This window comes from Podarcis muralis, chromosome 2, assembly GCF_964188315.1.
Source record: "Podarcis muralis chromosome 2, rPodMur119.hap1.1, whole genome shotgun sequence".
In the NCBI taxonomy this organism is placed as follows: Eukaryota; Metazoa; Chordata; class Lepidosauria; order Squamata; family Lacertidae; genus Podarcis; species Podarcis muralis.
The window spans coordinates 8944073-8965516 of record NC_135656.1 but is presented as its reverse complement, the minus strand read 5'-3'; positions in this window follow the sequence as shown (position 1 = coordinate 8965516).

Here is a 21444-nt window from a genome sequence, read left to right as displayed (position 1 = left end):
ACTCAGTGACTGGCGGCTGAATGTGTGAATTGACGCCACTGAAATGTATTGTACCTCAGGTGCTATGAAAGACTTTTCTGCCGTATTGGATCAGCAACAGCCAATTCATGCAAGTCATCCCCTGACGTTGGCAGATATTATTCTGTGACTTTCCCTCATTCATCCTAATTCTCCTGAGCAACCCTTTTGAATGACTCCATCATCTTGTCAGCCGGCAGCAAATGGCATATCAGGTTGTAAGCAGATCTTGATGGCTCTTCTCCTTGAAATGTTTCCATCCTGGCTTATCATTAGGACACTGTGTAACTAAGACCTTGAACCTGAGTTTGCTCGTCTCCTCCTCCCTCCCTAATCATTTTCCTTTTGTGCTGTTTTTAGATTGCGAACTTGAGAGCAGCAGCCACCTTCCTCCCTGGCAAAACTCTCTGTAGAAGGGTCTGTTGCCGAGACAGATGATTTCAGGACAGGTAAAAAGGACGGAGGAAAATAAGTATTTCTTCACACAGCGCATAGGGTGGGTGTTTGGGTTGGCAAGCAGAGTGGGGAGGGGCAGCAGCCTTTAGTTTTGTCATTAACTGTAATAATTTTATCTGTTTAATAATAGTAATAATTTATAGACTGGCTTATATGCCAAAATGCCAAAAGTTGCGTTTTGCGTTGCTGTTTGTCCCTGGGACCTTTTGGTGAAAGGCAGGTAAGAAATCTAGCTAAATAAAGAAGTGCGTTATAGCATCTTCTCCAGGAGGAAAAAGAGTTTGCTTTACTTTTTTCGTTTGGAGAAAAATATGTTTAAATAGGATAGATGTACCAAAAATTATAAAGGGTGTGGAGAAAGGGTATATATAGAAATGTGCCTCCCTCTCTCATAATACTAGGCTGTCAGGCACCCAATGAAACTAGCATGGTGAAAATCATAGAACTGTAAGTTGGAAGGGACCACGGGGATCATCTAGTCCAACCCCTTGCAATGCAGGAATCCAGAGTCTCATGCTCTGCTGACTGAGCTATCCAGTGAGCAGCAGCCGTGCGGCTGCTAACTATGAAATGCACCGCCGTAAGTTGCAGTGCTGGCCGTTGGGTGAGATGCCTTTCATAGGGCTGTCAGTTAAGCATTATGGTTTCATTGAGCCTCCATATTCAAAGGCAGTGTACACAGGGCTGCCTTAAGCATATCCGGTGCCGTGGTGCAAAGATCCCTCCGGCGCCCCCTCCCTTTCCCAGAATTTAGAACTCAGGGCCCAACTTGCGGATCACCTTGCAGCCCCAGGAGTCACCGCCCATAGAAGACGCCGCCGATGTGGTGGCCGCGGCACGGCTGGCCAGACCGCCGGAACCCTGCACTTGCTTGCGAGGCTCCGAGACGCTGCCTCCTCCTCCTCTGCCTGACAACGACAGCCCGCTGCTGGTGCTGGCGCTGCTGCCCAGCGACCTGAAGGCCCGAGGAGCAGGAGGCGGTTGCCACGCCACCGCCTGTGCCCTAGGGAGTGGTGGTGGTGGTGGGGCAGCGGGCACCGGTGACACGGAGGAGAAGAAGAAGAAGAGAAGAGTTTGGATTTGGTCTCGCGCTTTATCACTACCCGAAGGAGTCTCAAAGCGGCTAACATTCTCCTTTCCCTTCCTCCCCCACAACAAACACTCTGTGAGGTGAGTGGGGCTGAGAGACTTCAGAGAAGTGTGACTGGCCCAAGGTCACCCAGTAGCTGCATGTGGAGGAGCGGGGAAGCGAACCCGGTTCACCAGATTACGAGTCTACCGCTCTTAACCACTACACCACACTCCCGCCACTGCTGCTCCCGCCGCTTCCTCAGATGACTACGACAACAGCTCGGTGGGCAGCGGCTGAGGGGATTTCTGTGGCCGAGGGATAGGAGGTGGTGGAGGAGGCGGCCGAGGAGCTGAGGAGCGGCTCCTCATCCGCCGCTGCCTGCGCCACCGCCACAGAGCACTTGTGGGAGCAACGCCAATGCGCCTGCCCGCAGAGGGAGGCAGGCCGAGGAGGATAAGAAGGAAAGATAGTTGGCAGGGTGCAGCTGGCGGTGTGCAGGAAAAGGGGAGGCTGCCGGCAAAGCCGCGCAGCTCCTCCACTCACTGGGGTGCCCCTGAGAGGCCGGCGCCCTGGCGCAACGAGCCACTAAGCCCTATGGGAAAGCCGGCTCTGAGTGTACATCTGAATAACAGTTGCGGTTTGGGGAGGGGGTTGTTGCCTTCATACTCTGCTTACTGGCTTCCCAGAGACATTTGGCTGACCCCTGTTGGAAACAGGATGCTAGGCAAGATGGATCCTTGAGTTTGTATGTTTTCAGGAAGAACAGGCATAGAATGACAGAGGTGGTGCCATTCAAGGTGAGTTTAATCTCCACCAGCAGAATGACAGTCTGAGGTCACAGCCACACCTTACATTTATAGCGCTCTTACCACCTTAACAGTCATGACTTCCCCCAAAGAATCCTGGAAGCTATAGTTTACCCTGCACAGAACTATAATTCTCAGCACCCTTAACAAACTCCCCCCCCCCCCCCGCTTTCTTTACTGTATCAGAAAAAGGAAATTTACGAGCTCCCAAAGTAGATATATTAGTCTGGTACTTGAAAGAATCTGTATCGTTGTTATCCATAAAGGAAATAAAGTCTAAAGGAAATAAAGTTTTAAGAATGCTTTAAATGTACGATTTGGGTGTGACCCGAGTCACTTTAGCTCACTTTGGCCCCCAAAGCAGCCTGCATTGTGTTTGCTGAGGTAAATCCTCAGCTATTCCCCTGCCCCATCCATTCCTCCCTCCGTCCAAGACTGAGGAGCCAGGATGAGCTCTGCTTCTGACTTCTCCTCAGAGGGAGAGATTCTGTCTCCACGGCGGCTACGCTGAACAGCCAAGCATCTCCTCCTGTGCTGCCATCTCTCTCCCAGCTTCTAAGTCTCATAAATCTCCCTGAGCTTTATTTAAATAACTGGAAAGTGAAGCGAAGCCCTTTGTTCAGAAAATAGCTGCGTGGAGCAGCCCGGGTGCAGATAATGAGCCGGGGAGCTATATTGGTCAGTAACATTCGCCGAACTTTCCATATTTATATTCCAAAGCTAATTATGGTTTGTGTGTTCACTCAAAATGATGATTCATCTAAACCAAGCCTAGGCCACAGAGCGATGGCAGGACCAACACAGAAAAGGGACTGCCCTGGCTTCTCCACCAAAAAAAGAAACATACCCCCTGCCTCCCCTCCCCACCCACTCCCAGGTCTGCACAATAAACACACCCACTTCAACACATCCTGCTTGCCAGATTCCTTGCGCTGAAAATTAAAAGGGTCCCAGGATTTAAAGGAGGATAAGACGGATAAATAACAGCGATTCGATAACATTTTTTTGTTGGGTGCCCAAAAGAACTTGCATATATTATCTCAGTCTGTACAACAACACTGTAAGGTAGGTTTGGTGTCCGTATTATAAAGGTGAGGAGCTGAGACTAAGAAGAGCAGCAGTTTTTCAAAGATAACATGGACACCCGAGATAATATTTGGACAAGCTCTTCCCTCCCTCCCTATTTAAGCAAAATCTATATATCAGCTCAGATAAAGAGGGATAGGAATCTTTAAAAAGCCTAAATGCTAAACTGTGAGGTGCTTCCCTGCAAGTCATGTTTCTTTATCAGAAGCCTTTTCCCCGGACATTGAAACCAGATTCCAGGGTGAACCTGTGATGGGCCCTGGCTCAAAATGATAGACAAATAAATAGATAGGCAGATGATGATGATAGATAGATAGATGATAGATAGATAGATAGATAGAGATGCAGGTTTTGGTGTCCTCGGGTGTCTTCCCGTGTAAAAGTTGGGGTGTCTAGGCGACGTTTCGACGAGGTCTCACTCGTCATCTTCAGGCTGGTGCTTTCGGCTTCTTGTTACTGGAACAGAGCAGGATCTCAGTGTTTGAGTTCCTATAAATACTGTTGAGGGGTGTGGTGTATAGCCTCCAATGTTCTGGGCCGAGAGGAAGTTCCCAGGCTAGTGTGCCTTTTCTTCTTTTGTTCCTTAGTTGCTTGAGGGATATCTTGAGTGATTTCTTGAGTGATATCCTGAGTACCACTTAGGTGGGTCATTAGGTGTGGATTAGTTGCTAAAGCCTTTGTGTCTTGACCTCTTGAACTTTGTGAAGAGTTTTTCTGAGAAGATGGCTGTAGTTGTGCTCTGGCTTGGCTTCGTGTATAGGGGCGAGCTGTGGTTTTGTGGCCTGTGCCAGCCAGATCTGTGTAGGGATTGCAGGGGGGTGCAGCATCCGGAGGTGCCATCATGGTTTGGCTACTGGATGGTGTCTGTAATTTATCTGTGGAGAGGGTCTGGGTTTGGGTCTGGTGTGGTTGATTGGTGATGGCATTCTGTGTGCCTCTGGATCTGGTGTCAGTTTTTGTGGGGAGGGCTAATTTCCAGATGTCTGGCAAGCGGGATGTGTCGTCACGCTTGTTCATGTTGTGAGGGTGTTTCTCTATCTCGATGGCTTCCATGATTATTCTCTTGTGGTGATGTTCCATGTTAGAGAGCAATTTGGAATCTGCAAAATTAATTTCGTGTCCTGTTTCTTTCATGTGTTGGAAAAGAGAGGAAGTTTTTTCTTCTTTTTTGACGGCATTCTTGTGTTCTGCGATACGTGCATTTATTCGTCTGTTTGTTTGTCCAATGTACGTGGCTGGGCAGACTTTGCAGGGTATTTCATAGACCCCTTGGTTTTCCAACTGGATTTTATCCTTGGGGTTTCTGAGGATATTGGCTATCTTTTGGTTGGCGCAAAAGGCTGTTTTGATATTGTGTTTATGGAGGATTTTGCTAATTTTATCTGTAGTGCCCTTGATATAAGGAAGGATATAGATAGAGATATAGATAGATGATAGATAGATAGATAGATAGATAGATAGATAGATAGATAGATAGATAGATGATAGATAGATAGATAGATATAGATAGATGATAGATAGATGATAGATAGATAGATAGATAGATAGATAGATAGATAGATGATAGATAGATATAGATGATAGATAGAGACATTATTCCACAACTGATGTAATTTACTGCTACAAAATGTGGCACAGGATCAGGGGTTCCCGACCTATCTAGGCATGGTGGCTCATTTGACAATCAAAGAAACTGTGGACACCACAAAATACCCATTTCACAGAAGAAAGACTAACACCCACTCCTCTCCCCAAAACACAGGTAAAACAACCCCAACAACCAGGCAAGCGCCCCCAAACCAAATACAGTGGTACCTCAGTTTAAGAACAGTCTGGTTTAAGAACAATTTGGTTTACAAACTCCGCAAAACCGGAAATAGTGTCCCGGTTTGAGAACTTTACCTCAGTCTAAGAATGGAATCTGAATGGTGGAAGGGCACTGGCGGCAGGAGGCCTCATTAGGGAAAGCACGCCTCAGTTTAAGAACGGTTTCTGTTTAAGAACGGACTTGCGGAATGGATTAAGTTCGTAAACTGTAGAAAAAAACCACCTTTCAAAAATGAGGCGTGGGGGCCATGAGTACGTGGAGCTGGGTGTCTTGAGGCTGTCTTGGTGCCAAATTGGGGCTCCCAGTGCTCGAGCATGTTGCGTGTTTTTTAAAGCCTGGAACAAATTTCTTAATAGCCACAATCAGATATGGCAAAATGAAACCTCCATTGACAGAGGAAGTATGCTTCTGAATACCAGATGCGGAGAGGATGAAATAAGGGAAGAAGAATATCTTCATGCCCTGCTAACTGAGAACCCAGAGACATTGGCCTTGTTGCTGATGGGCAGATATGCTGGACTAAACGCGGGCGAGAGTGGCGAGCTGATGCTGGGAGGCGCCGCACCCAGCCTCCGTCTCTTTCCTGGCGTCCTCCAGAACTTGGTGCCCTGGTGCCCCGCACCACTTGCCTCTATGGGCAAGATGCCCCTGACTAAACGGCCTCTTAGCTTGATCTAGAAAGGCAAGTATTAACTCATCCTAAGCATCTGTTTGGAAGTCTCACGTGAAGCTTCCACATGAGAATGTCTCAGCCTTTGACTATGGGCCTGAGTGAAATGTCTCAGTGACGTCTATACTGGCTCGGTCATGTACGCAGAATGGAAGATGGGAGGATCCCCAAGGACGTGCGCTACAGGGAGCTGGCTTCAGGCACCAGGCCCGTTGGCAGGCCAACTATGCACTACAAAGATGTCTGCAAACGGGACATGAAGGCTGGCAACATGAACCCCGCTGTATGGGAATCCCTTGCAGATGACCACAGTGCCTGGAGACAGACATGCCGTGCACCCAGAGCAGTGACCATAGGCAGAATGATCAGAGAGTAGAAACGCCATGGTGCACCTGCGGCAGCACAACCCGACGCCTTCCTCTGCCCCAGCTGCAACAAAACATGTCTCTCCCATATCAGTCTCTACGGCCTCTGTAACCTTCCAACCTTACGGCAGGCGCTGCAACCTTCCAGCAGTTTGACTCCTCCATTGCCTCCTGAGACAGACAGATGCCAGCCAGCGAAAATTAATGGCAGGACAGCCAGACTCTTCATTGTTCTCAATTGATAGGATGGTTATCTCTTGTTTCCAGGGCATCGGCTGATACGCTACTGTCCTCTGCTTTGAGGCTGTGGGCAATTATCCATTCATCCATCAATCCCAGGGAAGGGATTCTCAATGGTTGCCAGCTTTTGGTTGAAGGATGGGTAGTCTGAAGTGCACCTCTTAATTCTTTTCTATCTGGGGCGGGTGGATTCTTAACTCCTTTCTATATGGAACATCTGAGGCCACTAGTACCAGAATTGGGCAGTATTTATTCCACTGTCAGCAGTAGGAATAATTTCCCATTTCCCCCCCATGGTGCATGCAGAGATGGGGTGATGGATTCCCTTGATTTCTCAAGACCATGTTTGGAGTGTGCGGGGAGAAAATGAGACACCGTCTCTTCCTGTTGTTTTCTAATAAAGAGCACTCATCCTTTTTTTTAAAGGAAGCAGAGACACTTATTCTGATGTTCTGTGTGTGTGTGTGTGTTTCTCTTGATGTTGTCAAGCTGCTTTTGAGAGTCCTGTAAAACAGTGGGAACTGTTATCCATCGATTGATATTGCTCCCGTAAGCTTGTTCACGTGTTATACTGAATATATGTGCAAGCTGTCACCACACACACAGACGTTCTTTCTTTGCACAGCTCAGCTACTGTGTACACAGGCACACAGACTGCACACTACTTAAACTTGACCTGCGAACAACTGCCCAAGTGTGCAGCTCAAGTATCTGTGTGCACAGTTTGTACGCTTACTGAACGCAACGTGGGAACGCCCTTCCGGTCAGAGCTGCGTCGTAAGGCGCACCCAGAGCTCTGCAGCCTCTGTCCATGTGCCTTCCGAACCAGGGCCGGAACCCTGCAAAACCCCAGGCTGGAGGACAGCGAGAGCCAATGCAAAGGGACAGAAATAACTTCAGTGGTGCATGGCTTTGTGGCCAACGTTTGCAATCTGCCAGGTTGGCATGGGGAGGGCTGGGCGGGTCTTGCCCACTCCCCGTGGTGACCACACAGCCTGCAAAACAAGAAAGGAACAGAGAGGAACTTGCCCAGCCCTGCGCTCAAAGGTATTTTTAGCCCCAGGCCTTGGTGCTAATTAGACAGTAGGTCAGAGGGAATCAGGGAAGGGGAGCAAACCACAAAGTTCCAAAGCCCAGCTTCCAGAACTTCAGAGGCTGCATCCAACCTACTGACGGACAAGTGTGGCAGCCTATGAAAACGCACCTCTCTGCAAAGCACAGGGAGTTGGCGAATCTGTCCTGGGTGTTGGTGGACTCTGAGGCTGTTTTTCGAGTGTGCAATGGTTTGTGCCTGACTCGGCATGCATCCTGAGCACATGAGATGCTGCAGCCCAATGAAGTGGTGGTTCAGAACAGGGAGGGGGGAGAACATAAGACTCTCAGTGTCTACTAGGCCAGCCTGGGCTCTGGAGCCTGCCTCCAAAACACCCATGGCGCTAGGGCGGTCAGCTCCCGAGAGCTGTTCAAGGCCTATCAGTTGCCCACGTTTCTACTTTTATTTCCAGAGGTTACATGGGAGAATAGGAGGCATGTAAAAAAAGGAACGCTTTTTTAAAAAGCAACAGGGCTCTGCTTGTTAATTAAAGAGGGAGTTGAGCCAGAGGTTTTGGAGAAAGATCCGAGCCAGCTCTGGCCAAACCATCTGCGGATTTGCCATGGGAGAGGCAAAAAGGGATATGTTAGTAAAAAGCAAACAAAAAGACTCAGTGTGGTCTGGTGGTCAGTCCCCCCCTGGCCCTAGGCCCCCAAAGTCCGACTTTATGGCTTTGCCCCTACCCTCCGGGTTGACTTTGGGGCTGCCTATTCTGCCTCCTGTGCCAGAGGACACACAGCCACAATTTAGGCTGTGTGTCCACCCGTACGACTTGACAAGCGCACACTGGTTTTGTGCATCAGCCATAGTCAAACCATGAGAAAGGCAAAGGCCTTTGGGGACATGGTAAAGAATGAAATAAAGGGGAAAATTGAAGTGACTTTCCCCAAGACACCAGCATCTTTCCTGATGGGGATACTGAGAGCCGGTGCACAGCTGGGAAGGGCTGCCACAGATACTAGACAGCTAAACCCCAGAGGAAGCCTTAACGTCGGTATTTATGTATGTGACTATAGTGGCAAGGGTTATTTATGCACAGAGATGGAAGGAGGAGAGAACGCCTTAAAGGAAGAATGGTTGGTGAAAATCTTGGAATAGGCAGAGATGGCAAAATTGACAGCACTGATAAAATGTAGAAACTTTTAAAGGAGACTGGAAACGCTTTCTAGTCTATCTAAAATGTTATTTTCCATATGCGAAGACCACAGTGGGGTTTGAAGCGCAAGAAAACAGCAGAATATATTACAGAGGATGAAATTAGATACGACGCAATTGTACACAATTTGAGTTATAAACATTGATGTTGGGTAAGTGGGAAGTCACAAATTTTGTTGAACTGGAATATAATCGTCGAGTAACAAATGTAACATTCTCTATGGGGGGAAAAGAATAAAATATTATTACTAAATAAATATTTAGTAAAATATTATTACTAAATAAAACTCTGTAAGGGACTACACATTAAAATGTGCATTGACTTTGCATCATCTTCATCTCAGTATCACAGAATCATAGAATTGGAACACTTGCAACTTTCTCAGGTGGAATCGCTGCAGTGCAGCGCTGGGTGGTGTTGTCATCTCCCATCAAACTGCCTTTGAAAGGTTCAAATGCTCCCAAAAGCAGATAAAGGAATTGGGGGCCCAGTGAGGTACAGGGCATAGAGCACTGAGTGGTGGGAATGCAGCCTCTGAGGCCTATCTCTCCGACCTCCATGATTCCTACCCAGGCCCCATCACCGCCCACCAACCCTTGGGTGTTTTCACCTGGCTGGAATGGATCCATGAACTCTAATAATACTTCTTGCTTGCCTGGATGGCGAACAGAGATGGCTGTGGTGGCAAGTGCAAAGAAACCAACCTACTGTTGTTGTTATTGTTTAGTCTTTTAGTCGTGTCCGCCTCTTTGTGACCCCATGGACCAGAGCACGCCAGGCACTCCTGTCTTCCACTGCCTCCCGTAGTTTGGTCAAACTCATGCTGGTGGCTTTGAGAACAATGTCCAACCATCTCGTCCTCTGTCGTCCCCTTCTCCTTGTGCCCTCCATCTTTCCCAACATCAGGGTCTTTTCCAGGGAGTCTTCTCTTCTCATGAGGTGGCCAAAGTATTGGAGCCTCAGCTTCACGATCTGTCCTTCCAGTGAGCACTCAGGGCTGATTTCCTTCAGAATGGATGGGTTTGATCTTCTTGCAGTCCATGGGACTCTCAAGAGCCTCCTCCAGCACCATAACTCAAAAGCATCAATTCTTCGGCGATCAGCCTTCTTTATGGTCCAGCTCTCACTTCCATACATCACTACTGGGAAAACCATAGCTTTTACTATACGGACCTTTGTTGGCAAGGTGATGTCTGTGCTTTTTAAAATGCTGTCTAGGTTTGTCATTGCTTTTCTCCGAAGAAGCAGGTGTCTTTTAATTTCATGACTGCTTTCACCATCTGCAGTGATCATGGAGCCCAAGAAAGTAAAATCTCTCACTGCCTCCATTTCTTCCCCAAATGGGAAAAGCCGCATTGGTTGCAGACCCTCCAAGTGCCCTATTTTCCAGGGGCAGTCCCAGGATTACAGACGTCCCAGTTTCTGATTTGATCCCGGAATGTCCTGCTTTTCCTTAGGGTGTCCCTATTTTCATCAGAGAAATGTTGGACGGTATGGAATTATGCGACCCCCGAGCCAAGGAGAGCAGTAACTATACAACCTTTAGAAGACACCGGAAGGCAGCCCTGAATAGGGAAGGTTTTTTAAAAAAATGTTTAATGTTTTTCTGTTTTAATATATGTTGGAAGCTGCCCAGAGTGGCTGGGGCAACCCAGGTATAAATAATAAAATTCTTCTTATTTTGAAACGGGACATCCCTATTTTCATCGGAGAAATGCTGGAGGGTAGATGGTTGCCACATCCATTCCCCCTCCCACCAGCCCAGGCCTGGCACGTGGCCCCTGGAAGCCAATGTGGCCCTCGGGTAAAGAATCGTCCCGCTTTAGGTTGTGAGAGGACAAAAAAAGGATGGCTTTGCGCAGCCGGTGCCTTTGAGCCTCTCTTGTGTGTGCTGTTCATGTGCACAAGTTGACGGGCTGTACCGATCTAGTCCTCTGGGTCAGAGGGCAAATGTGCGCGTCTTTGTTTACAACTTAAGCCCTGGCCCAGGGCTGTAGGTGAACCTCCTTAAGCTCCTTCAGGGATCCTGTCAGCTCCCACACGGTGCATTTGCGTGCGTCCTTGCAGGAAGCCCTTTGCGGACCGAAGTTATTCTTCCTCTCCTTCGCCTCTGGCACCCTCCCTCGCCCAGTATTTCTGTCCTTGCTCCAGCAGGGAAGAAAGCGATGGGAGGTAGCTTCCACATGCTTGTGGCCGTCCCCATCCCCTCCGCTGCTGAGCTGTCTGGAGCCCAGTGGCAGCTGGCAAAGGCAAGTGGGGCTTCGGGTGGAGCGAGCGGCCGCCACAGCCCACACACCCATTAGAGGAGCTTATTTCAGGGCCTCTGACCACAAGGGAAACATCCGGGGCTGAGGGAGGCTTCTTGGACGGCCAGGGATTGGCCTTTTTTCGGAGAAAGAGGGAGAGAGAACGCAAGAGAGCCGAAGGGGTGTGCATGAGGACAGGCAGGGAGAAGAAGATGCAGGGATTAAACAAGATGGAGGCAGCCTGCATCTCACATCGGGCAGATTTGTACGGCCATACGATGCTGGACAATTAACTACGAAACCCAAAACTTTTAGTCTAACGGCTGAACTAGGCTAGGAGTGATTTGTATGGCCAGATAAGACTTTTTAGTCTGGATAATTAACTCCCAAACCCAAAATGTTTAGTCTTAAGGGGTGGACTAGGCGTCATGTCACACACTTCTTTGTATTTAATGTGCAAGTTGTTTCCCCCTACAAATGTACGTGGGTGGGAGGGGGGAATTAATAATTGGTGGGGCTGGAGCAGGCATGGAAGGGGGAGGAATTACTCCTCCTGCTGTGGTCCGGGGGGGGGGGGAATCCCACCTCTGAATCTCGTCTTAGAATTGGGAGGAAATTCCCTGTTGACTCAGAGGCAAGCAGTCCAGAATAGCTCCATGCCTTTTAGAGTCAATCAAGTAGCAGCCACGGAGGTATTTTTTATCTGGCCTCTGATGGCCCACCCACCAAATTTTAATCACCTTTCCCCCACCCCCTCAAAAAATAAAAAGTTTGCACATAAAGAAAAGGGGGAAATGGTTCCCAGTTGTAGGAGACAGAGGCACCATCCTAATGTTCGATGTTACATCCTTCACTTGAGCTGTGTACATACGTAACCAGTTTGTAGCACAAAAATATAGGGTGTCCCGTCCAGAATTGTTCCTGCTCATCCTCAATGTGCTGCTTTCAACCTAGATTGATTCTAGATCCTGCTGTCCGCAAGGGGTGGGATAGGGTTACTGGATACACCATGGGTTGGCAAACTAAGGCCTGGGGGCTGGATGAGGCCCAATCGCCTTCTCAATCCGGCCCGCGGACTGTCTGGGAATCAGTGTGTTTTTACATGAGTAGAATGTGTCCTTTTATTTAAAATGCATCTCTGGGTTATTTGTGGGGCATAGGAATTTGTTCATCCCCCCCCCCAAAAAAATATAGTCTGGCCCCCCACAAGGTCTGAGGGACAGTGGACCGGCCCCCTGCTGAAAAAGTTTGAAAACCCTCTGATTTGTTAAGGTATCCACACTTTTCCTCCCTTTATTTGCCCTGGGTGAATGAAGAAGAAGGGAGGAGGGACTGTGGCTTTGAACAACATCACTGGGCAGGAATGGACACCCACACTGAAATATACTCGGAATCGAGAGCGGATTTCATGCTCTTTATTCAGCTCATAGTGGTGAGGAGGAATGGAAGTTCCCCCCAAATATCTGCTTTATATGCATTATTTACACAATGGGCCCCATGTGATTGGCTAATTCCGGGATTCTCCTGTAAGCCAATCAGGTTGCGGATTCACTTACACCTGGAGCAGGATTGGGTAGCTCCTGTGGACCAATCAGACTGCTGCATTCTGAATCCTATTGTTTTAGAACCAATCAGACTGCTGCATTTTGGATCCTATTCAACATCACACACACACACACACACACCTTGCTGGCATCTGTTTTCAAATGGACACACTGCAGGGGAATGCAGAATCAATCTGCAACAAACTTATATTATCAGAATGAAACCAGTTTATTGGCTCCCACAGCTCCATAGCAGATTTTCTTTGTGTGTGCTCACATGCAAAGACACACACTTCGGGGGGACAACGCTCTGTTCCCCGCCTCCGCCTAATTATTTGCTTCTCTTTGCCATATTCTCTTTCCCTGATTCTTGGGTGGGACCCATCCTGCCCAGTGCCTTTTGGCTTCCCCGCTCCCCTCTACCCACCCCAGGAGCCTTTCTTACTCCCCACCCCCAAACTCCTTCCCCTAAACACACACACACACACACACACACACACACACACACACACACAGAGCAACCTCTGCACATGGAACTCATTCTACAGTTTATTTTGCTTCCTCTTTGAAGAAGAAGCGCCTGTTCGGGCGAGGAGTACCCTCAGATCTTTAGCCCCTAGGGGTAAGATGGTTGGAGGGAGCCCCTCCTACACACACACACACACACACACACACAGAGAGAGAGAGAGAGAGAGAGAGAGAGAGAGAGAGAGAGGAATAACTCCATCATAGGCTTCCTATGATTTCTAGGATTGCTTCAACAGCATAAGGCTGCAGACATACAACAGCTCTTAAAAGAGGCATGGCATGTGATTGTTCCTCATTTATTTATAATTTTAATATTTCTTGCAAACCACTCAGAGGTGTTGCTACAATCAAGTGGCATACAATTTTATTTTTTAAAAATAAAAGTAAATATCAGGGGCATAACAGTGGCGCTGTGGGTTAAACCACAGAGCCTAGGACTTGCCAATCAGAAGGTCGGCAGTTCGAATCCCCATGATGGGTGAGCTCCCGTTGCTCGGTCCCTGCTCCTGCCAACCTAGCAGTTCAAAAGCACCTCAAAGTGCAAGTAGATAAATAGGTACCGCTCCAGCGGAAAGGTAAACGGCGTTTCTGTGCACTGCTCTGGTTTGCCAGAAGCGGCTTAGTCATGCTGGCCACATGACCCAGAAGCTGTACGCCGGCTCCATCGGCCAATAAAGCAAGATGAGCGCCGCAACCGCAGAGTTGGCCACGACTGGAACTAATGGTCAGGGATCCCTTTACCTTTACCTAAATATCAGGGGCAAGGAATTTGTGGTGTTCCAGATGTTTGCTGGACTACAGTTCTCATCATCCCTGAAGCGCCGGCCTTGCTGGCTGGGGCTGATGGGAACTGGAGTCCAACCAGAGCTGGAGGGCCTCAGGTTCCCCATTCCTGATGTAGATGCCCGTGTCCTTTGCCCTACTGTCACTTCTGGTCAAACATGTTTTCCAAGTTTTTAAAGCACCACAAAAGCCCGAAAAACCTGTTGGCCAGAGAAAACATCAAGACCAGTGTACATAAGCAGCAATGCCCACTACAGGCCCCCATCCAACTGTCTGGAGAAAGTGTTGTCTGCCTGCAACTTAAGAGCTGTATCAGCTGTGGGGAGAAGAGCTAAGATATCTGAGTGATGCGCCTGCTTGGCTACATACACCAATGTCACCCTTGTTTGGAAATCTGGTCTCCTGTGTTCATTAATCACAACTCTTGAAGGCTAAGCAGGGTCCCTAAGCCATCGGCGTTTTAGGACTTTGACCAGGGACTGGGCTGACAGTTGTGTATTTCTCAAAGTCGCTGGGAAACTGCAGATTCTGCACCAACAATTGATGCCTCCTCAGGTTTCCTAGGTAAAGGTAAAGGGACCCCTGACCATTAGGTCCAGTCGTGGCCGACCCTAGGGTTGCGGAGCTCATCTCACTTTATTGGCCGAGGGAGCCAGCGTACAACTTCTGGGTCATGTGGCCAGCATGACTAAGCCGCTTCTGGCGAACCAGAGCAGCGCACGGAAACGCCGTTTACCTTCCCGCCGGAGTAGTACCTATTTATCTACTTGCACTTTGACGGGCTTTCAAACTGCTAGGTTGGTGGGAGCAGGGACCAAGCAATGGGAGCTCACCCCGTCGTGGGGATTCGAACCGCTGACCTTCTGATCGGCAAGTCCTAGGCTCTGTGGTTTAACACACAGCGCCACCCACATCCCTTTTGTCTCCTAGTAGGCTTGCAAAAAATGTATAAATCAAAATCAAATTCATGCTGGATATGTAGAGAAAAGGAAGGGACTTTTTATCACATGTGGTGTTCCTATAAGAGAACAAAAGCCTTCTGGGAAATGAATGTTAATGAATTAAAGAAGATGATTAGGATAACTTTTTGTAATAAAAAACCCCAGCAGCTTTCCTTTTAAGGATAGTGAGTACAGAGATTCCAAAGGATCTTAAAAAATTGTTTTTGTATGCCACAACCACAGTCAGAATGGTGTTTGCCCAGAGGTGGACAAAGCATGCTGGAGCAACCAAGGAAGAATGGCTGATCAAACTAATGGATTGTGCCAAAATGGCAAAATTAACAGGTGTAATAAGAAAACAAGAGGGATTTATTTTTTTACTAAAGAATGGGGGAAATTTGTGGAATATTTGAAAAACTTAGGTATGCAAGTAATTTCATTAGTAAGTAAAGGTAAAGGTACCCCTGCCCGTACGGACCAGTCTTGACAGACTCTAGGGTTGTGTGCCCATCTCACTCAAGAGGACGGGGGCCAGCGCTGTCCGCAGACACTTCCAGGTCACGTGGCCAGCGTGACATCGCTGCTCTGGCGAACCAGAGCCGCACACGGAAACGCCGTTTACCTTCCCGCAAGTAAGCGGTCCCTATTTATCTACTTGCACTTAAGTGTGCTTTCGAACTGCTAGGTTGGCAGGCGCTGGGACCGAGCATCGGGAGCTCACCCCGCCACGGGGATTCGAACCGCCGACCTTTCGATCGGCAAGCCCTAGGCACTGAGGCTTTTACCCACAGCGCCACCCGCGTCCTATTTCATTAGTAGGATTAACTTAAAACAAGCAGTTAAAAATATAATAGAGAGAAACAGAAGATTAACTTTAAAATGGAGTAAAGTAGAAGATGCAGTGTAAAAAACTAAAATTAAGAAAGAAACCACAAAAGGGGGGAGCGAAGTCAAATATCTATTTGTATTGGATGTATGCAGTGCTTTTATCTGGGGGACGCAAGGGGACGCACACCCCTTAACCTTTTGTGAATCTTAGTTTGGCCTCGTTGAGGGGCAGTATTTCAATATGAGTAGGAAAAGGAGAGTGCCCCTAAACATTTTTTTTAAAGAAAAAAAGCACTGGATGTATGTGTTTGTAGTGTTTCTGTTTGTAAACTTATGAAAACTTATATATATCTATATATCTATGTACAGTCATACCTCAGGTTACAGATGCTTCAGGTTGCGTTTTTCCGTGTTACTGACCGCCAAAACCTGGAAGTACCGAAACAGGTTACTTCCAGGTTTCGGTGGTCATGCATGTGGAGAAGTGTTAGATTGCACTTTGCGCATGCACATAAACACCGAATCGCAACCCGCATGTGTGCAGACACGCTGCTGCAGGTTGCGGACGCTGCAGGTTGTGAATGTGCATCCCTCACAGATCATGTTTGCAACCAGAGTGTCCTATCTATCATCTATCTATCTGTCTATCTATCATCTATCTATAATGTGTTAGTGTTAGTGGCTATGACCTCTGGCCTTGCACACCACTGAAATGTGGCTGGCTCCTGGAAAGTTGTCTGCAAGGGAATGTGGTCCTTGGACTGGATAGGTTGCCAACTTGATTTAGATGGATGTGTGTTGCATCTCTCAATACAGTGGTACCTCAGGTTACATACGCTTCAGGTTACAGACTCTGCTAACCCAGAAATAGTACCTCGGGTTAAGAACTTTGCTTCAGGATGAGAACAGAAATCGCGCTCCGGCGGTGCAGCGGCAGCAGGAGGCCCCATTAGCTAAAGTGGTGCTTCAGGTTAAGAACAGTTTCAGGTTAAGAACGGACCTCCGGAACAAATTAAGAACTTAACCCGAGGTACCACTGTAATGTCATATGGGTACCACACAGTAAGTGCCTTTCACACTTCTGCAGCCACCATAGACACAGCAAGAGTCCAAGAATAAGTAAAATCCCACCTCCTGTGAAAGATGCACCCATTTACCAGCAACTTGGGTTAGCTTTTTGGGGGGGGGGTGAAGGGGCTGGTAAACAGGATATCCTCCATACATTACCACAGCCACGTGGAGCCCTGAGCACGTGGAAACGATTTTTGGTGGAAGTGATTATCGGCAGCAGCTACGCGGTTGAGATAACATTTGGATTTCCCCTCAGCTGCTTTTAATTTCCCAGTTTAAGAAGCAGAAGGAAAAGCATTCGTCGCAATCTGCTACTGTGGGTGTCTTCACAGAGGCTCTGCCAGTTTTCTCCTGCATCCCTTTTATTTCGCTCGGCTGCTGGTGTGTAGCGACATGCGAAGCCGTGACTCAGACATCATTCCTGCTGACGGGGGGCCAATGCCCAGATGTGCGTGGACTTCATTTGCCGCCTCCTCTGGGAGAGGGGCTGGAGGTACAAAAAGAACGTGCCAATGTGAAGCGTAAAATGTCGCCTGTCAGCACTGGTTTTTTTAACCAGCCCTGTTCCCATGCAGCTTGAGACACTGAAATGACTCATTCTTCCTCTGTTGCTTAGCTTATGCCCATTGCTCAGACTCAGGGGCAGGACTTCAGGGCAGAAATCCAGGACTCTACACACACAAAAAGCAAATTTCAGAAGCTGAAGAGGTAACAGGGCTTAGTGAGCTGGGAGAGTCTGTGACAGAGAACAGCCCAGAATCAGAGGCAGAAGCTGAAGAAGGAGAGTGGGTGAAGGGAGGCCAAGAGGCAGAGAGGAGTCAGGCTGGGGAAGAGGCAAGGGTATCTCTCTTTCTTGCTGCAACAAGCTCCCCTCCCCACTTGTCTCCCAGAACCAGGAGAGGCATGAAAAGGGTGGAAGAGCTGCTTGGCTGCATGTAGGCTCAGTCTCTGATTGCTTGGGGAAAGCCCCGGGAAGGTGGGGAATTTTAGTCTCGGCATCTGATTTTCATGGAGGAAGACTGCCAGTAAGGAGCTACTCTACTCATTAGGCCTGACATTAAATCAAGTCTATGGAGATCATGTTTTTGCTAATAAAAGTTAACTCCATCTTTGAACTGGGTGATTGCTGACCGACAGGCTCCTGTGACATCTAGGCAGCCAGAATCTCAGGGCTGGGGCACAAATGCAGCCCAGGGAGTGGATGGGCTCCAAGCCTTTCCAAGCCAGAGTAGAGAGGCACAATTTTTATGCCCCCTTAGTAGAGGCCAAACTGGCCAACCCTTGATATGCCCCTGCTCTCAGGCTGGAGTTTGAAACTCACTCAGCTGCTGCTTTAAACTGAAACCCTCATAATCCGGCTCCAGCTGTCCGCATTGTGTCCAATTAACACAAATATGGAGAAAGGGAAATGGAAAGGAGCATCAAAATAATATATATTTGCACACAGCTAACTAATTCATTGGGACACGGGTGGCGCTGTGGGTAAAACCTCAGTGCCTAGGACTTGCCGATCGTATGGTCAGCGGTTCGAATCCCCGCGGCGGGGTGAGCTCCCATCTTTCGGTCCCAGCTCCTGCCCACCTAGCAGTTCGAAAGCACCCCTAAGTGCAAGTAGATAAATAGGTACCGCTTTCTAGCGGGAAGGTAAACGGCGTTTCCGTGTGCTGCGCTGGTGCAGGCTCGCCAGAGCAGCTTCGTCACTCTGGCCACGTGACCCGGAAGTGTCTTCAGACAGCGCTAGCCCCCGGCCTCTTAAGCGAGATGGGTTCGCAACCCCAGAGTCGGTCATGACTGGCCCGTACGGGCAGGGGTACCTTTACCTTTAACTAATTCATTGATGAATGTGTTGGCTTTTGGGAGTCACCTACCCGCTGGTCTCTTCTCTTTCCCCTTCAGACCCTCAGAGGGGAGACAGAAAGAGAGACAGTGCATGTCTGTTCATGCTTTCCCAAGGGATCTGCATTGAATTCACATTCAGTGGAATTAGCATGAACCTTGAAAAGCGCATAGAGCTGAAAAAGGAAGCGCGAAAGTGTACCACTCTTTCAACTTCCTCCTCCTGTTCTATGTACTTTTCAAGAGAGAAAAAAATAAATAACCACCCCAGCCACCAGATGACCAAGGGGGCAGTGATGGGCAGCTGAGAAGCTTTCAGGGCACCATTGTAACCCTAAATGATCCTGATTTACAGGAATGTAAAGGTAAAGGGACCCCTGATCATTAGGTCCAGTCGTGACCGACTCTGGGGTTGCGACACTCATCTTGCTTTATTGGCCGAGGGAGCCGGCGTACAGCTTCCGGGTCGTGTGGCCAGCATGACTAAGTCGCTTCTGGCAAACCAGAGCAGCGCACAGAAACACCGTTTACCTTCCTGCCGGAGCGGTACCTATTTATCTACTTGCACTATGACGTGCTTTCGAACTGCTAGTTTGGCAGAAGCAGGGACCGAGCAACGGGAGCTCACCCCGTTGTGGGGATTCGAACTACTGACCTTCTGATCGGCAAGCCCTAGGCTCTGTGGTTTAACCCACAGTGCCACCCTTTTATAGGAACATACAAAGGTCCGTATAGTATAGTAAAAGCTATGGTTTTCCCAGTAGTGATGTATGGAAGTGAGTGCTGGACCATAAAGAAGGCTGGTCGCCGAAGAATTGATGCTTTTGAATTATGGTGCTGGAGGAGACTCTTGAGAGTCCCATGGACTGCAAGAATATCAAACCTATCCATTCTGAAGGAAATCAGCCCTGAGTGCTCACTGGAAGGACAGATCCTGAAGCTGAGGCTCCAATACTTTGGCCACCTCATGAGAAGAGAAGACTCCCTGGAAAAGACCCTGATGTTGGGAAAGATGGAGGGCACAAGGAGAAGGGGACGACAGAGGACGAGATGGTTGGACAGTGTTCTCGAAGCCACCAGCATGAGTCTGACCAAACTGCGAGAGGCAGTGGAAGACAGGAGTGCCTGGTGTGCTCTGGTCCATGGGGTCACAAAGAGTCGGACACAACTAAACGACTAAACAACAACAACAACAACACTTCGCAAAATAGAAAAATGGGGTACTGAAAATTCAAGATTCAGGTTTTTCCAAGATTGGTAGGCTGTGTTCAGCTCAGTGGGTCACAAACTTGTGCAGGAATGTTTTAAGTGTGCATTGCTAGTGGCAGCTCAGGTTGCCAGTGAGCCCTGCAGGATTATTCTGGAGCCTCCAAGAATTAAAGATTCATTTCCAGGGCCCTAATGCTACTTAGAAGAATTAAAACCAGTAGAGGGAATTCTCAGAATGAATACAAACGGAGAATCAGATCGACTTTTGTTATCAGCAAAAAAAATCTGATTGCTGCTCCGCAGCAAATTCGTCTCTGGGTCTCTTAGTCTCTGAAAGACATTTCTTCATGACACGAAACCTCTAGGAAAACATCCAAAAAACAGGGTTGCCAAGCCCAGTGGCAAAGCTGGGGATAAAGTCCAGGAATCTTCCCAACTCTCATTCTAAATATCTAAATCCCGCTTCCCTTCCAGGGCTTTACGCCATCCTGTTCTAAACCATTATACTTAGTTCCTTTCTCAGAGCTTAGAAATACAATCCCAAAATCTCTAACCACCAACTTCCACTGCACAGATATCCCGGTCCTGAACATAGTCAACAGTCTCACTGGTTTCAACAGAACTTTCTTACAAGTAAACGCAGTTTACATCAGAACAGTAAGCCAGTTTTCATTCATGGTCCTTGTTTTAATTCTGTCTCTTTGGAATCTTTCATGGAATGGGAACGATCAAAGAGTCTCTTCAGTCATTGAGCTGTAGAGCTGGAAGGGACCCCAAAGTCCATCTAGTCCAACCCCCTGCAATGTAGGAATCACAGCCCCGAGAATCCCCATTCCTGCCCTAAGTGATTCTCTGAGAGATGGTGCCTTCACTGTCCCAAGCGCTACCTATAGAATCATAGAATTCGAGACTTGGAAGGGACCCTAAGGATCATCTATTCCAACCCCCTTCAATGCAGGAATATGCAGCTGTCACATACGGGGATTGAACCTGCAACCTTGATGTTGCATGGCAAGTTCCCAACCCCGCCCCCCTCAGGTGAAAATAATGACACATGACACAATTATTAAGGTTAATGGGCTAAAAAAGGCCACAACTTTATTGGTTACGGGTGATGAATGGTATTGGCTTAGGCTAACCGACTATATCCGACTCCAGCCTGTCTGCTTGAAGTCCGGGAAGGGTTAACTACCAGTAGGGGGAGTCCTGCTGATGCACATCAACTAGGAACTCCCCCGGGGTCACCGATAGGGGGCATGCCTTAGGCCCTAAACTCCCTAGGCTTTGGACAGGGCCACGCCCCCGGAATCCTTTAGCGGAATACCCTTCAATATGCGGGGCAGGTGATGGTGCTGCCCCCCCATCCATCTACAGAACTAAACCAATGCCTAAGCGCCAATACCCAGGAAGTTGTGATGATTTGCTACGAGGTAGGCGAAAACCAAGTGGCTGGTGCCAATTTGCCAAGTGGAAAAATTCCTACCAGGCCCCTCAATGGCGACCAACCAAGGTCCATAAAAAGGTAAAGGTACCCCTGCCCGTACGGGCCAGTCTTGACAGACTCTAGGGTTGTGCGCCCATCTCACTTAAGAGGCCGGGGGCCAGCGCTGTCCGGAGACACTTCCGGGTCACGTGGCCAGCGTGACAAAGCTGCATCTGGCAAGCCAG